Source organism: Theropithecus gelada, chromosome 1 (genome assembly GCF_003255815.1).
Source record: "Theropithecus gelada isolate Dixy chromosome 1, Tgel_1.0, whole genome shotgun sequence".
Taxonomy (NCBI): domain Eukaryota; kingdom Metazoa; phylum Chordata; class Mammalia; order Primates; family Cercopithecidae; genus Theropithecus; species Theropithecus gelada.
In genome coordinates this window covers 44,287,534-44,302,016 of record NC_037668.1, presented here as the reverse complement: position 1 = coordinate 44,302,016, position 14,483 = coordinate 44,287,534, and positions in this window count along the sequence as shown.

Sequence of the window (14,483 nt, the reverse complement as noted above, 5' to 3'; positions counted from 1 at the left end):
GATTTCCGGAAGGATGGATTGTGGGGTTGGTGTTTGCACTGCAAAGAGTTGCTGTGATTTCCCTGTGTCTGTCTGTCATTTCACCTGTCCTTTCACCGAAGAGTTAACCAAGACATTTGGCATGGTTTCCTTGCTTTCCTCTTGTCTTTTGCTGCTACAGCCACTTTCGAAAAGAAGTCTTTTCTTTTCTTTGGGTTACAGTGTTCATCCTTTCTTTGCCGAAAGAATGAATCCCAGTGCGTCACGAAGTTAAAGAAAGATCTGCTGGTAGTGTTTAATCTTTGTTCGGGGCTGATATGCGTTAGTAGCTTTCTTTTTGTTTTTAAATTTTATTAGTAAAATTTCAGCAGTGAACCAGGAGCTGTTTTTTTCTATTCTGAAATGCTAGCTTTAAGATTTCTGAGAACTTTGTGTCAAAGAAATCTTTGAAAAGGTACTGAAGTATACAGAAGAAGTTCACAATTTTAAATGTGCAGGTGGTCCAGGCTCAGTAGAGCACACCTGTAATCCCAGCACTTTGGGACACCAAGGTGGATAGATCACTTGAGCCCAGGATTTCCAAACCAGCCTGGGCAATGTGGAAAAACCCTATCTCTACTAAAAATACAAAAGATAGCTGTGTGTGGTGGGATCCCAACCCAGTAGGCTGAGGTGGGAGGATCACCAGAGCCCGGGAGGCTGAGATTGCAGTGAGCCATGATCATGGCATTGCACTCCGACCTGCATGGCAGAGTGAGATCCTGTCTCAAAAACAAAAACAAAACAAAAAACCAAAAGGTAATGAATTTTTACCAGGTAAACCACCGCAGATCAAGAAATAGAACATTACTAGACTGGGGTATATTTGTAGGAGTGGCATTGTTGGTTTTAGAGGTATATCAATGATAAACTTTAGTATTACATATTGTTGAACATTTTCCCAAAATGGTTGTACCATTTAACAGGGATATTCTGGTTTCCCCACGTCCTTGCTGATGCCTGTCAGTTAAAAATTATTTTGCCATTCTAGTAGGGGTGCAGTAATGTATCAGTGTGGTTTCATTGAGATTGAGTGTCTTTTATTGCCATTTATATGTCCTGTTTTGTGAAGGGCCTGTTAAATCTTTTTATCCCGTTTTCATTGATAAGCTTGTTTTTCTGTTGATTTGTAATACTTTATTCTGGATATGCATCCTTTCTAGGATATATATGTATTGCATTTCCCTTTTTTCAATCTGTAGCTTGCCTTTTTACTCTTTTAATGGTGTTTTTTCATGACGGAGATACTCTAACTTTTTGTTTGTTTGTTTGTTTTTGAGACAGGCTCTCACTCTGTTGCCCAGGCTGGAGTACAGTGGCACAATCACAGTTCACTGCAACCTTGACCTCCCAAGGCTTAGGTGATGCTCCTGCCTCAGCCCCCAAGTAGCTGAGACGTACAGGGGAGCACCTCCACACTCAGCTCTTTTCTGTATTTTTAGTAGAGATGGGGTTTTGCCACATTGCCTAGGCTGGTCTGGAATTCCTAGGTTCAAGTGATACACCTGCCTTGGCCTCCCACAGTGTTGGGATTATAGGCATGAGCCACTGTACCTGGCCTGAGCGTCTTAATTTTAATGAAATTATACTTTATCAATCTTTTCCTTTATGGTTACTGGTTTCTGTGTCCTGTTTAAGGAATCAATGCCTAACCTAAGAGTATGAACACATTTTTCTGTGTTAACCTTACAGCAATTTTATTTTAGTTTTTGCATTTTTTTTTTTTTCCCCCAGATAGGACCTCACTCTATTGTCCAGGCTAGAATGCAGTGGCAGGATCTCAGCTCACTGCAACCTCCACCTCCTGGCTCAAGTGATCCTCCCACCTCAGCCACCTGAGTAGCTGCGAGTGTAGGCGTGCGCCACCATGCCTGGCTAATTTTCGTATTTGTAGAGATGGAGATTCAGCATGTTTCCCAGGTTGATCTCGAACTCTTGGGCTCAAGTAATCTGCCCACCTTCAGCCTCCCAGAGTGCTGGGATTACAGGCGTGAGCCACCCCACTTGGCTATGATTCACTATTTACAACATGGATGTGTCTGCTTGATCCAGCACCATTTATTGAAAAGACCATCCTTTTCCTCCTGCATCGTGTGGCACTTTTTTTCATAAATCGAATGACTGTATGGTCATCTGATTTCTGAAATTAGTGTGGGTCTGTTTCTGTTTCTGGACCAACCTGGGTAACATAGTGAGATCCCGTCTCTACAAAAAATAAAAATAATAAATACATGAATAACATTTAAAAAGTAAGTGCATAGAGCCGATGGAGTCATAGGTGATAATTTAAAAATGATTGTCAGTTTCTTGGCTACATACAGGTGTTGGTCATTCAGATGTGTTGGGCGTTCAGGCAAAATGTATTAAGTGAATTATGTGGTGTTCAGAATGATTGCTAGATGTTCATTGTGACTTGAATGAGATGTTATTTGAGTCTCACAGAGCTACAGTTTTCACTCTTTTATTTATTTATTTGTCTTTAAAAAATTTTTGCATCTTCCTGTCAAGGCAGTAACTCTTTTATACTGAATTGTTCTTAGGTGTACTTAGTTCCCAGGAACGCTGTATGGATCGCACCGAAATAAGTGTTCAGCCATTGAAAGGGCTCACGTGATGTGATGTAAATAACAGTATTCTACATAATAGTTTGAGGACACATCGACTATATATACATATATATATGTGTGTATATATATATGTTTTTTTTTCCTTGAGACCGTGTCTTGCTCTGTCACCCGGGCTAGAGTGCAGTGGTGTGATCCTGGCTGTCTACAGCCTTGACCTCTCAGGCTCAGGCAGTTCTTCCACCTCAGCCTCCTTAGTGGCTTGGTCTGCAGGAATGCACCACTATGCCAGGCTAATTTTCTATTTCTTTGTAGACAGGGTTTTCCTGTAGCGCCCAGACTGGTTTCCAATTCCTGGGGTCAAATGGTCCTCCCACCTTGGCATCTCAAAGTGTTGGGATTACAGGCATGAGCCATCACACCTGGCCTTTTTAGTTTTAATAATTTTTATATTTTTCTAATTTAAAAGATTTACTAAAATGTCTTACAGCTATTATTTATGAATTTAATATTCATTCTTGTTATTATGATTTTATTTGTGTTTAATCTTACTGTCAATATTAGCTCCTAGAAATTAGAGATTTTTGTCTCTTTTATTCACCACTGTATTCTCAGTACTTGACCTTGCCTGGCATGAAAGAAACATTGAATCAATATTTGTTAAATGAATAAATGAATGAACATACTAATACCATATTCAGCAATCTCCAAGTATCACAGTTTTCACCATCTAACAAATAAAATAGCTTGTATAGAGCGGAGTCACAGTCAACCTGTCATAAAAGGAAATGTCAATGAAAAATAAACCTTTGTATGTGTAGCTGCTAAGATTTTGGGGCTTTTGTTACTGTAGCGTAACCTAGCGAAAGCTCAGNAGCTCACTGCAGCCTCAAATTCCTGGGCTCAAGCGATCCTCCTGCTTCAGCCTCTCAAGTAGCAAGGACTACAGGCATGTACCACCATGCGCGGCTATTTTATTTTATTATTTGTAGAGACAGGGTCTCACATAATGCCCAGACTGGTCTTACACTCCTAGCCTCAAGTGATCCCCCTGCCTTGGTCTCTTGAAGTGCTGGGATTACAGACATGAGCCATTGCACCTGGTGTACTATGCTTTAATTGATTCTACTTTTCAAATAAATTGTGCCCCTGATAATTTCCTCTTTTCTGTAGTTCTCTCTAGAAGTGATGATGAGTTGTGGGTTTTATATTTGATTTGTTGGCTTATATGTTGTGTCCCTTTTTTGTCTTCTCTCCCATTTTAGTAAGCTTTCTGAAATCCCACTGCTGAATCTCAAAATGTTTCTTACTATTTGATTTATGTATGTGAGTTACAGGGTAGATGCATTTTATGTGATGAATGGGTTCTTAAAAACCTCATATAATGAATTTTAATTCTAATAATGGATTGCTGATATTTTTGCTTACTGGCTAAAGTAGTTGGTGGTCCATGTGACACCAGTAAGAACATGGTTTACAGTTTATCACCAGCTTTTACATTAGCGATTCTTTTTTTTTTTTTTTTTTTTTTTTTTGAGACAGAGTCTTGCTCTGTAGCCCGGGCTGGAGTGCAGTGGCCGGATCTCAGCTCACTGCAAGCTCTGCCTCCCGGGTTTGCGCCATTCTCCTGCCTCAGCCTCCGGAGTAGCTCGGACTACAGGCGCCCGCCACCTCGCCGGGCTAGTTTTTTGTATTTTTAGTAGAGACGGGGTTTCACTGTGTTAGCCAGGATGGTCTCGATCTCCTGACCTCGTGATCCGCCCGTCTCGGCCTCCCAAAGTGCTGGGATTACAGGCTTGAGCCACCGCGCCCGGCCAGCGATTCTTTTTTTAAAAACAATATTATTCTATTAAGACATAATTTGATAGCTGGGTGCAGTGGCTCAAGCCTGTAATCCCAGCACTTTGGGAGGCTGAGGCGGGCAGATCATGAGACCGGGAGATCGAGACAATCCTGGCCAACATGGTGAAGCCCCGCCTCTACTGAAATACAAAAATTAGGTGGGCGTGGTGGTGGGCGCCTATAGTCCCAGCTACTTGGGAGGCTGAGGCAGGAGAATCGTTTGAACCCAGGAGGCAGAGGTTGCAGTGAGCCAAGATCGCGCCACTGCACTCTAGCCTGGAGACAGAGCAAGATTCCGTCTCCCCCGACAAAAAAAAGGGGCATAATTTGCATGGGGGAGGGACATACATTACTTATAGTAAAATGAGCAAATCTTAAGTGCACAACTCAGAAATTTTGTTTTTTACATATGTATACAGTCATGTCATCATTACCTAGGTCAAGATACGAAAACTTTCTTCACCTCAGAAAAGCTCCCTCATGCCCATTTCCTGTCTTTACCACCCCCATAGAGGTCAGCTCCTATTCTGACTTCTAACACTGTGACATTGTTCTGTTCTTTTTTTTTTTTTTTTTTTTTTTTTTTTTTGAGACAAAGTTTCATTCTATCACCCAGGCAGCAGTGCAATGGCATGGTTATCATAGCTCACTGCAACTCCAACTCTTGGGCTCAAGCAGTCCTCCTGCCTCAGCCTCCCAAGTAGCTGGGACTACAGATGCATACCACCATGCCTGACTAATTTAGTTTTTGTAGAGATAGGGTATTGGTATGTCTCTCAGCCTGGTCTTGAATGCCTGGTCTCAAGCAATCCTCCTGCCTCAGATTCCCAAAGCATAGTTCTGTGTTCTTGAACTTCGTGTAAATGGAAGTCTACAGTAGGTAGTATTTTGTGTCCAGCTTCTTTCTTTGAACATATTTTTGAGATTCATCTATGTGGTTGCATCTATCAGTAGTTTATTCCCTTCCATTACCGTGAGTGTCTCTTAATATGAATATATCACTTTTTTTCTTTTTTGAGACAGAGTCTCGCTCTGTTGCCTAGGCTGGAGAGTGCAGTGGCACAATCTTGGCTCACTGCAGCCTCTACCTCTTGGGCTCAAGTGATCCTCCCACCTCAGCTCCCAAGTAGCTGGGACTACAGGTGTGCACCACCACACCTGGTTAATTTTTGTATTTGTGTTGAGACAGGGCTTCACCACATTGTCCAGGCTGGTCTTGAACTCCTGGGCTCAAGAGATCTGCCCACCTCAGCCTCCAAAGTGCTAGGATTACAGGCATGAGCCACCATGCCCGGCCCCCAATTTTTTTTTATTATTTTTTATTTTATTTTATTTTTTTTTCAGACGGAGTCTTGCTCTGTCGCCCCGGCTGGAGTGCAATGGCGCTATCTCGGCTCACTGCAACCTCCGCCTCCCAGGTTCAAGCAATTCTCCTGCCTCAACCTCCCAAGTAGCTGGGATTACAGGTGCCTACCACTACACCTGGCTGATTTTTGCATTTTTAGTAGAGACGGGGTTTCACCATGTTGACCAAGCTGGTTGTGAACACCTGAGCTAAGGTGATCCACTCGCTTCGGCCTCCCAAAGTGCTGGGATTACAGGCATGAGCCACCGCGCCCAGCCTTTTTTTTTTTTTTTTTTTTTTTTAAACTTGTTCTCCTGTTAATGGATACTTGGGCTGTTTCTACTTTGAGTATAGCTGCCATCAACATTATTTGTATGTTTCAGTGGATATATGCACTCATTTCCTACTTGTCAACTTTAAGAGATATTTTAGACATGGCAAGCATCCCACAGAGCTCTCCATTTCCTTAGTCCTACTCCATCTAGAAAGATCTGATGGTATAACTAAGTGTTACAGAGGTTTGGGGAGGAAAGACCACTTGGCTAATAATAAAACATACTAATTATTAAGGGCTAGTGACCTAAAGTAATGTGAGGAAGATATTGTAGGAGGGAGGGAGGCTCGTTAGTAATACCATAAAAATGATGGATTTTGTGCCAGGCAAGCATACTTTTTCATTTGAGCCCTGTCACTTCCTGGTTACCGGTTGTTTAACCCCAGTTGCCTTACCTTTAGGGTAGAGATGGTAATACCTACCTTTCATAGTTTTTGTTCATATTACATACAATACAGTACTCAGCTGGAGAGCGTTTCTGGGAAATGATGATGAAGTTGACATCTTTATATACACTGAGATACTAGCTAAGGAGTAATCAGGTTCTTTGGATGAGAGGTCTGGCAAACTGGCTTTGTCTCTAGGGAATCTGAAAGAAACAAAAAGAATCAAGACAAGAACTTTACATCCATTCAACAGGATTATTTTTGCAGTTGCATGTTCTGGGGACCCTGATTGATATTTTCATGAAAATGAAATATTCATAAGAATTCATCAGGCCGGGCGCGGTGGCTCAAGCCTGTAATCCCTGCACTTTGGGAGGCCGAGACGGGCGGATCACGAGGTCAGGAGATCAAGACCATCCTGGCTAACACGGTGAAACCCCGTCTCTACTAAAAAATACAAAAAACTAGCCGGGAGCGGTGGCGGGCGCCTGTAGTCCCAGCTACTCGGGAGGCTGAGGCAGGAGAATGGCGTAAACCTGGGAGGCGGAGCTTGCAGTAAGCTGAGATCTGGCCACTGCACTCCAGCCTGGGCGACAGAGCTAGACTCTGTCTCAAAAAAAAAAAAATAAAAAAATAAAAAGAATTCATCAAATGCTAGCCATTGTTCATGCAAAGGCTAGAAGTTATAACATCAGGAAAAGCTATGGATTTTTATGTACACAAATTTTGATGACTAACATGTCCTTTTACCCAGAATCCTACTTGCTGCCACGTTGGGTCTCAGGGATAGGAAAGGTAGTTAGGGATCAAAGTGTGGCTGACAAGATCCTGCATAATCTTCCTCTCTCCCCACCTCTACCTCTGTTCATACTCTTGCTCCTTCAGCCAAGCCTTTAACTACTAGAGAGTTGCAGTGATCCACCGGACATGGTGGCTTACGCCTACCCAGCACTTTGGGAGGCTGAGGTGGGTGGATCACTTGAGTAAGGAGTTCGAAACCAACCTGACTGACATGGTGAAACCCGGTCTCTACTTAAAATACAAAATTAGCTGGGCGTGGTGGTGCATGCCCGTAATCCCACCTACTCAAGAGGCTGAGGCAGGTTCACTTGAACCTGGGAGGCAGGGGTTGCAGTGAGCCAAGATCGTGCCATTGCACTCTAGCCTAGGTAACAAGAGCGAATCTCTGTCTCTAAGAAAAGAGAGTTGCAGTGACCCTTACAGCTTGCATCTCTGTGGACATCTGGCCAGACTTCATGCTTTACATGTTAGACATTAATCATTTCGGTCTACAGAGTACTTTTTTTTTTTTTTTTCTTTTTGAGACGGAGTCTTGCTCTGTCCCCCAGGCTGGAGTGCAGTGGCACAATCTTGGCTCACTGCAACCTCCGCCTCCCAGATCCACATGATTCTCCTGCCTTAGCCTCTCTGCTAGCTGGGACTACAGACGCGCACCACTACACCCAGCTACATTTTTTTTTTTTTTTAAGTAGAAATGGGGTTTCACCATGTTGGCTAGGCTGGTCTCCAACTCCTGACCTCAGGTGATCCACCCGCCTCAGCCTCCCAGAGTGCTGAGATTACAAGCATGAGCCACTGCGCCCAGCCTACAGAGGACCATTGAGCATCCAATGACTATGCTAGGTATGCAGGTATAGTACTAAGTAACAGGAGTTCCTAATCCTAAGTAGTTTTCCATCTAGCAGAAGAAAACCGAACACTTTCTTCTGTAAAGAAAGAGGGCTATGGATAGCCATTGGAAAAAGGCTATAGATGAAGGTAGGAGAGTTTGGTATGTCCATGGACTTACAAATAGGTTGGGTTTTCCTGAACCAGGATATGTGAGGGGAGAGTGGTACAAGTGGGTATTAGAAAGGTAGTTAGGGGCCAGGCACAGTGGCTCACGCATGTAATCCCAGCACTTTGGGAAGCTGAGGTGGGCAGATCATCTGAGTTCAGGAGTTCGAGACCAGCCTGGCCAACATGGTAAAACCCTGTCTGTACTTAAAATACAAAAATTAGCCAGGTGTGGTGGCGTGCACCTGTAATCCCAGCTACTTGGGGGGCTGAGGCAAGAGAATCACTTGAACCTGGGAGGCGAAGTTTACAGTGAGCTGAGATCATGCCACTGCACTCCAGCCTGGGCAACAGTGCTAGATGCCATCACACACACACACACACACACACACACACACACAGACACACACACACACACACACACACACACACACGGTAGTTAGGGATTAAAGTATGGCCAAACAGGGTCCTGCATAATCATCTTGTCCCCTCATCTCTCTGACCTCTGCCTCCTGCATTCCTGCCCCTCACTGTATTTTAACCTCACAATTGGGCCTCTGCTCTTGCTTTTTCTGCCTGGAGCACTTTTCCTGCATGTCCTTGTGACTCTCTCCTTTACCTGCTTCACATGTCTTTATTCATATGTCTCCCTCTATGAGGCATTCCCTAACTACAGTTTGAAAGGACAACTTCCCTGACTCCTGACTCCTTTTCCTCCTGTATTTTTTGTTTTGTTTTGTTTTGTTTTTTGCCTCGGCACTTATCACCATATAACACACTTTCTTCCCCTCAGCAAGCTATACGCTTCCTGGGGCTGAGGGCTTTTTGTCTGTTTTATTTACTGCTAACTCTAGTACCTGGCATATAGTACTTGCTTAAAGAATGGAATTTTGTGTGTGTATGTGTGTGTGTGTGTGTGTGTGTGTGTGTGTGTGTGTGTGTGTGTGTGTATGTATCTCATGTTAAGAAAGGGATTTGGAATTTATCTTTTTTTCTTCTTCTTCTTTTTTTTTTTTTTTTAGAGAGAGTCAGAGTCTTGCTGTATTGCTCAGGCTGGTCTTGAATTCCTGGCCTCAAGTAATCTTCCCCCCTCAACCTCACACAGTACTGGGATTACAGGCATGAGCCACTGCACCTGGCCTGGCTTTTATCTTGAAGGCTATGGTGAATAAGTGAAGGATGATGAAAAGAAAGGGACATGATTATATTTATGAATTCATCCCCAATCTTCCCTTGGGAATTATTTTCTGGACAAATTCTAAGCATTTCAGCGTCCAGTTGTTAGGCCTAATTAAATTGTTTTCTCCTTTTAATGCTGCCTGACTCCATCTAGCAGAGACACTGGAAGTGATGGAGCTTGCCACGGTTTGAATGTTTGCTTCCTCTGAAACATGTGTTGAAAGTTCATCCCCAGTGTAGCAGTATTGAGAGGTGGGGTCTTTAAGAGGTGTTTGGGTCATGAGAACAGAATGGATTAATTCGAACCTGGATTAATGGATTAAACTGGGAGTGGGGACTGGTGACACGCGCCTGTAATCCCAGCACTTTGGGAGGCCTTGGCAGGCGGATCACTTGAGCTCAGGAGTTCCAGATGAGCCTAGGCAACATGATGAAATCCTGCCTGTATCAAAAATACAAAAAATTAGCCAGGTGTGGTTTGCATGTCTGTGGTGCCATCTACTTGGAAGGCTGATGTGGGAAGATCACTTGAGCCTGGAGGTGGAGGTTGCAGTGAGATTGAACCACTGCATTCCAGCTTAGGTGACAGAGTGAAACTCCATCTCAAAAACAAAACAAAACAAGCAAAAAGCAAAACAAAGAATAGACCAGGCATGGTGGCTCACGCCTGTAATCCCAGCACTTTGGGCAGGCCAAGGCAGGCGGATCACCTGAGGTTGGGAGTTTGAGACCAGCCTGACCAACATGGAGAAACCCTGTCTCTACTAAAAATACAAAATTAGCCTGGCTGGGCGCGGTGGCTCAAGCCTGTAATCCCAGCACTTTGGGAGGCCGAGACGGGCGGATCACGAGGTCAGGAGATCGAGACCATCCTGGCTAACACAGTGAAACCCCGTCTCTACTAAAAATACAAAAACTTAGCCGGGCGAGGTGGCAGGCGCCTGTAGTCCCAGCTACTCGGGAGGCTGAGGCAGGAGAATGGCGTGAACCCGGGAGGTGGAGCTTGCAGTGAGCTGAGATCCGGCCACTGCACTCCAGCCTGGGTGACAGAGCGAGACTCCGTCTCAAAAAAAAAAAAACAAAAAAAAACAAAATTAGCTGGGCATGGTGGTTCATGCCTGTAATCCCAGCTACTCGGGAGGCTGAGGCAGGAATATCGCTTGAACCCGGGAGGCAGAGGTTGCAGTGAGCCGAGATCACGCCATTGCACTCCAGTCTGGGCAACAGGAGTGAAACTCCATCTCAAAAAAAACAAAAAAATTATAAATAGCCAGGTGTGGTGGCACATGTGTAATTCCAGCTACTCAGGAGGCTGAGGCACGAGAATCGCTTGAAGTGAGATTGTGCCACTGCGCTCCGGCCTGGGGAACAGTGATACTCTTTCTAAAAAAAAAAAAAAAAAAAAAGGCTGGGCTCGGTGGCTGCCACCTATAATCCCAGCACTTTGGGGGGTTGAGACAGGCAGATCACCTGACGTCAGGAGTTGGAGACCAGCCTGGCCAGCATGACGAAACCCCATCTCTACTAAAAATATAGAAAATTAGGCAGGTATGATAGCTCATGCCTGTAGTCCCAGTAGCTTGTGCCTGTAGTCGCTTGAACCCAGGAGCCGAAATTGTGCCACTGCACTCCAGCCTGGGTGACAGAGAGAGACTCTGTCAAAAAAAAAGAAAAGGCCAGGTGCGGTGGCTCACGCTTGTAATCCCAGCCCTTTGGAAGGCCGAGGTGGGCGGATCATGAGGTCAGGAGTTCGAGACCAGCCTGGCTAACATGGTGAAACACTCCCATCTCTGCTGAAATACAAAAATTAACCGGGCGTGATGGTGCATGTCTGTAGTTCCAGCTACTTGGGAGGCTGAGACCGGAGAATCCCGGGTTCAAGTGATTCTCCTGCCTCAGCCTCCCAAGTAGCTGGAATTATAGGCATGCGCCACCATGCCCAGCTCATTTTTTTTTGTTTTGTTTTTGTTCGTTTGTTTGTTTGTTTTTTAGTAGAGATGGGGTTTCTCTGTGTTGGTCAGGCTGATCTTGAACTCTCGACCTCAGGTCATCTGCTTCCCTCAGCCTCCCAAAGTGCTGGGATTACAGGCGTGAGCCACTGCTCCTGGCCTGTTTGTTCTTATTAAAATGATGTGCTTTTGATTAAGAAGGAGTTAAGATGTTATTTAAGAGAATATTTTAAGTTATTATATTAGCTCCTCCCTGACCCATGGACCTATTCCTGGTTAACCTTCGTGAGGTGGTGGTTCTTCCTTGTTTCCTCTAGCCCTTTGCAGTCCTGTAACAAACTGGTCCTGTGATGGTCTCAGGACATGTGAATGACAGCAGAGCCAGTAGGTTCCCTTAGAAAAGGAAGGAATCCTTCCTGTTTATTTAGAAAGTTCATTTTTCCAGAATACATGCTTTTCTAAGGTGTATACACATTACTTCCTGCTAAAGAGAAGAGTGGGAAAATTTGCATAGCACAGATCTGGGTAACTTTTGGTCCTCCCAGGGAGAGAATAAGTAAGATTTTACCATATTTCAGTTTGGTTCACTCTCAGGGCTGACTGGGATTTTTCTGTTTTGACACCAGGCCAGAAACTTTATGACTGGTAACATTGTTTTCACTTCTTAAAGTCCCTACTTGAAAGAGTACCCCCCATGCCCCCCACCCCCATTAGAACTGCAATTAACAAATTATCAGATTAAACTGAGACTTTGGACCTCCTCTCCTCCCTCAGAAATTGAATCAAAAGACTACTTGAAATGGTAACAAGGAACTATTACTGGTGTTCCTGTTGTTAATGTTTAGCTGGTAAGTGCTGCCCTATTCATCAAGTGGTCTTTCATGCGGTTAAGAAGTGAAAACAATGCCAATGGAGAATTTCTATGCCTGTGGCATAGATAGACAAGATCTAAAAGTTTCTCATGCCCATTACAAAAGTTCCTGTTATTTGGATTTTTCATAAATGACCCATAGAATGATATTTTAAAAGATGTGAATATAGTTGTAATAATAATGTACACCCTGCATCCTGAGATCCAGACAAGTTTTGTCTAATACCAGTGAATGTTGATGTCAATCAGTAACTTTTCTGGCCTTTTTACAATTGAGGAGTAAAATAGGAAGAAAAAAAATGGAGTGGGTAGAGGGGGAAACCCAAAGAAATGTTTGACTTTAACCCTACCCAAAGGTCGGCTGATGCCTCTAGGGTATGTTATGATTCGCTGGAGCCGATTCTGGTCTCAGCTCATGAGGGGTCTGTAACCATTTGGCTTCCGTGGATGGCTTCAATTCAGCAAACATTTTCGTAAGAAATAGTCCCTATCTTCTAGGATAGTATAATCTTATTGGGGAGAATCTAAATGGATAATTTCAACACGCCTGATTAGAACTGCAATTAAAGAGCACTCCTGGAAGCAGGAGTTTAGGGGTGCTGTAACTTTGTATTTACTTCCTATTTCTTTCTTTAACGCATTATGTACTTGTATCCTCTATGGGCATTTACATAAATGCAAAGACTTGTAATTATTATTGGCCACATTGATGTTAAGTTGGAAATATTTTTATTACCAGAAGAGAAACTAGTATCTGTTCCAGATAGAACCCCCTTAGTCCTTGGGCTGCAGTATTTTGGAGACCATTCTGAATAGTTGTCTTCAAGGTGGTCATGGTCAAGACAGACTTTATACTCATGAATTTTGAAGTGTTTTTCTCAATTATCCTTTTATCCCTCCCTCTAACCACAGAACCATGAAACATGCTTTTGTTGCTGTTGTTCCCCTTACGAAGTATTGCCTGTAAAATCAAAATAGTTTTTAGTAAGCAGTTAAATTATAACTCCAGCAGTTTTTCTTTAGGGGATCTGTTTCCTTCTAAGTTAAATGTGCCGGGCTATCCTCTAATGCCCTCTAGGTTTTCTGATTCTGATGCTAATATGGTATTCTGGGAAATATCTGTCCAAATTATTCTTCCTCCTGATCTCTGAATTCCTGCTATCGAGGTCAGTCACTTCACACACTACCATGATGACAACTTTACCAAGCCAGATGCTTAGTCAGAGCTTTCCAAGACCCAGCTTTGGTTTTATCAGCAAAATCCATCCTTCCCACCCCCTATACACACGCCAGTTTGAGGCTCCTCACTACCACAAAACAAAACAAAAAACACCGCATCTGTGGGTTGGGTTTTAGTTAACTAGTCTATCTGGCATTACTTTGCTCTCAAGGCCAGTTTTGTGTGTGAAGGACTGGTATACTGCTGATGGAGCTGGAGTTACAAGTGAATGCTTTATATTGGACCCACCCTGAGAAAGCGAGTCTGCGCAGAGTGGTTAAGATGGGGAGTATGACCTGAACCTCATACTTTATTCATCCCATTATTCTTTACTGTTCTTTTTGGCAAGTAACTATATATATATATTTTTTTTTTCTGGAGACAGAGTTTCGCTGTTGTTGCCCAGACTGGAGTGCAATGGCACGATCTCGGCTCACCACAACCTCCACCTCCCAGGTTCAAGCAATTCTCCTGCCTCAGCCTCCCAGGTAGCTGGGATTACAGGCATGAGCCACCACGCCCAGCTAATTTTGTATTTTTAGTAGAGACAGGGTTTCTCCATGTTGGTGAAGCTGGTCTCGAACTCCCGACCTCAGGTAATCTGCCTGGCTCAGCCTCCCAAAGTGCTGGGATTACAGGCATGAGCCACTGTGCCCAACCGGGTTCTTTATATTCATACACAGAGTGTATGCACAGAAGATAAGTCTGGAGAGGTTCAGTGTTAAGAAAAATCATCCAGAACTTGGAAATAAGGCAGAAAGATGACTAGATACCGTTTTATTGTCCTATTGGAGCATCATCTATCAGGCTCACCCAAGGATTATTAAACTCTCTAGGACATGGTTCTCAAAGTCTACTCCCCAAACCATCAGCATCACTTAAGAACTTGTTAGAAATGCCACTTCTCAGGCCCCACCCAAGACCTACTGAATAGCAAAACTCAGAGGTGAGGCCCAGCAATCTTTTAATAAGTCCTCCA